The following is a 4,097-nucleotide window of genomic DNA, read 5'->3' on the forward strand; positions in this document are numbered from 1 at the left end:
AGACACAAGACTGAAGTTTAGTTAGGTGTGGACGATGTGTGTGTGTGTGTGTGTGTGTGTGTGTGTGTGTGTGTGTGTGTGTGTGTGTGTGTTAAGAAATACTGGCTTACTTGTGAAATGTTTTCCTTGTTCCTTCTGACAGCAGGAAAAATCATCGCGTTCCGAACATACATTTAAAATTAATCAGTTTTATTTCTATATTTTTTAACCTAAGCAAACGTACCTATAGCTGACCAGGGAGGACCAAAAAGTGCATCATAGATGATATCTATCTTTAATACAAATGTGTTGACTCTATGTATAAACTTCGTCAAACATGATTTTATATACAGAGAGGAGTTACGTGAATGTGTGCGTCACCATGACAGAAATTATAATGATTGGATATTAATATATTTTCACTACTAGCACTAATTCCGAAAAAGGTTTTCATATTTATTTATTAAAACGTTTCAATTATTATATCTGCGCGTTAAATGAAAATATCAAAATGTTTTGTAAACATTACAATACAGCTCAAAGTACCTGTTCAAATCTAACCAAATAAGGAGAAAAAATATGGAGCTTTACTCGAGTAATATTTTTCACATTCAACTCTTGTCAGAAGAAAAAACATGATTTAATACACTAATTGAGTATGCTTTTTCATGTTAAAATCTTACCAGATCTGGGAAAGAAAAAAAAAGATTTATAACACCACTTAAGCAATATTTTTTTTTCACGTTGATATTTTATCAAAAAGAGAAAACTAATAGTTAAAACATTGATCAGCTTTGACACGATTATACTCTATAGGAAGTAATTATCATTTGGAGCACTTTTAATCCAAGCTCTGAAATATTAAATATTTGCCAGAAGGTAACGATGTACAACACCAATTAAATAAATTTTGTTTGTTAAGCACAAAGCTACACAATGTTACTTGTGATCTTCCCACCGCGGGTATCGAAACCTAACATTTAGAAAACCTTAGAGTTACCATTGAGCCACCGGGCGGCAAGTGAGTTATAAGAAATTCAGACTTATTGGAAAAAAGGTTTAGATCACAATGTAAGTAGATTTTGTAATTTAACGTTGCTCACTTGAAAAATTTTGTACAACCTACATAAAGACAGCGATTAAAGAACCCAATCTGTTTGTTTATAGTTACGGACAAAGCGACACAATGGGATATCTGTTCTGTGTCTGCGATTAGAATTCTTTTGTATTACTCTTAAAATCCCCAATTTAAAGAACCACTGTTGCAATAAAGATACTAATTTGGCCGCAAGTGTGTTGCGGGTCTCTGTTAGTATATGTAATTAAACAGAGTATGCATGTGTTGAGAGTATATTATTCCAAAACATCATTAGAAACTTGCTCCTCAGAGATAAGCTTATTACGCTAAATATCGGGTTTTGATACAGAGCACAGATAACTTATTGTGTAGCTTTTTGCTCAGTAATAAACAAATAAATATTGGAAACTACGATTTCGATACCTAGCAGTTAGTATGGGAAGTAATTATTACGAGACTATACCAGTTATACATACATACATACATATACTCCTTCGAGGATTTGAACCATGTCTAAATTCTGAAATATTTGTGATAAATAAAACCTACACCATTCATTTTAAATTATTATAAATTAACTGTTAATTTTTTGATTGTAGAATTGAAAAACTTGAAAAACAGAGTAACAAAATGGGGCATGCTGTGCACACATATTTATGTTATTAGTTACATAGATCTCTTAAAATAAATTAATAAAAAAATTAACAAATCAAAATTTAGAAATTTTCAACTAAGAACTCAATACATTTATTTGTGTAAAATTTTAGAGAATTTCATAAAGTTTAGTAATAAATAAGGTACAAAGAGCTAATAATTGGTTGGCGCCAATGATCGTTGACTGTTTTTAACTGTCAGTAAATATCTCATTTTTAGCACTTCATATACATTTATTTGTTTTGGCTACTTTTGGAAAGATGTGACAAATCTAAACCTCACTTTCGTTAAATAATAATTATTTCTTGGTTTACTTAATTTCAGTAAAATTAAATATTATTACGTGCCACTTTCAAATACTTTTATTACACATTTAAAAGCTGAGTAATTAACTGCAAAAAGTTTTACTCTTCATTAAATTAGACTAGGATCGATTAACATTAGCATGCGCATTACCAAAAGAGATAACACTAAAAGTAGGATTCAGTTCACAAAGCCTGAAGCTTTCCTAATGATATACATATCTGTAATTATTAGGATGTGATCAACTTTATGTTATTTAACCAAATCTATGATGAACTCGATTGCATTTCATTAAACTATATAGTCACAATAGTGCTTCCTCCCCCCCCCCCCATATCAACAGAATGGAAATAACCTACACAACTCACCACCTTTCCAACGCACATATCCCACGTATTGTATTAGAATGTCTATTCTGAGAAGCATATACTTCGGCGTCTTCAAAAGTGATTTCTGACTAATTTCGTTATTACTTTTTTATTACTTCAAGTTTTTTGCTTTAAGTGAAGGCTTTGCCAAAATTAAATTATTTATTACACTAAAGCAATGATAGATGTCCTTCCACAAAAACAAACGGACGGACGGAATTGAAATTAGGGGGTTAATTGAGATGCGGAATAGCAGTAGCTTTGTCCTGAAGGCACTGTGAAAAAAACAAAAACGTTTTATTTTACGTTAATCAAATCCTAGTAATTTACCTTTTCTGACACTAGCGATATCAATTACTGGTTTTAAAAAGAATGTTGTACATATCAGGAACAAACGTCACAACTCAACTAAAAGAAAAATAAATAAATAAGAAAATATTTTTCCGAGAACAAAGACCGATTTATAAACGAGTTGTATCGCCTAGCAACCTTATTTTATTTTTAGCAAGTACGTGGCGAGAAATACGTTTATTGTTGTTGTTAAACAGAAAGCTACATAATGAGTTCTTCTGACCGCGGATATCGGAACCCTATGTTTAGTGTTATAAGCCCTCTAACTTACCAATGAGTCATTGGGAGGCAGCGAAAAGTAGAATACCTACAGAAAAACGGATGTCATTAAATAATAAAGATAAAGAATCTGGTACATTCTCAAAGTGCAGCGTTTTTATTTCATGCTAAATCGTTAATCCGTATCTTTTACGTCGTGTTACATTAACAGTTCAAACAAAATAAATTGTTATACACGAGGTGACACACACCAAAGACATAAACTGAATGTGATTTTTCAATATATGTTGTCCATAAACGGTAAAGAAAATTAAGTGTTAATCGCTCACAGACGAGATGTTGTGATAATAACAGAGAAATGTGTGTTGAAAAAATATTTCTGGCGCGTTCTGTGAACCGCGTTTGTAGAAGTTAAACACACAAGTAGAACAAATCGATAAAAACTGTTATTACATTTTTATAATTAATTTTATCTTAAACAAGACTAGCTAGCTGGTTCGCCAGGTCTGGATGATAGTAAAATTATTTCAAATAAAATAATAATCGGTGTTGCATATAAATATAGAATATTGTTTCATTAATCCTTGCCCTGAAATCTGATTTGTAAATGACATAAATAAAATTGATAAATCCACTTTCTTAATTTAGTTCGCACCATCAGTTGCTCATAAAACTTTATGATATCAATAGCGCTTAGACCAACCACTGCTATGTTTGTCGTATTCCAACCAACATGGCGATGTATCATGTAGTGTGGTGGACATATTATAACACATTCTTAACTTTCAATCATAAGTTATTGGGAATACTTTTAGAAAATTAGAGTTAATCTCAAACTATAAAACATATAAACAAAAAAACTATGATTTTTGGAGAGTAGTTTAAAAATACCATCGAGATGTCATTCATGCTACAATACAACGACATCTAGCGATCACAGCCCGTTTATAAACCCAAAACTGATCTTCCATACAACATTATAGACACCAAAAGCGAGGTTTATTGAATGAATATAACAATCATGGTCCCTACCAATCTAAAGCTATAATGTTTGTTTTATAAAAGTGGTAACATTAGAAGGGGCAATATCTATTACGATTAGTATCCCGATAAATGAATTTATGGTTGATCTATCTATTGAATTC

The sequence above is a fragment of the Limulus polyphemus genome, unplaced genomic scaffold (assembly GCF_000517525.1).
Source record: "Limulus polyphemus unplaced genomic scaffold, Limulus_polyphemus-2.1.2 Scaffold572, whole genome shotgun sequence".
NCBI classification, from domain to species: Eukaryota; Metazoa; Arthropoda; class Merostomata; order Xiphosura; family Limulidae; genus Limulus; species Limulus polyphemus.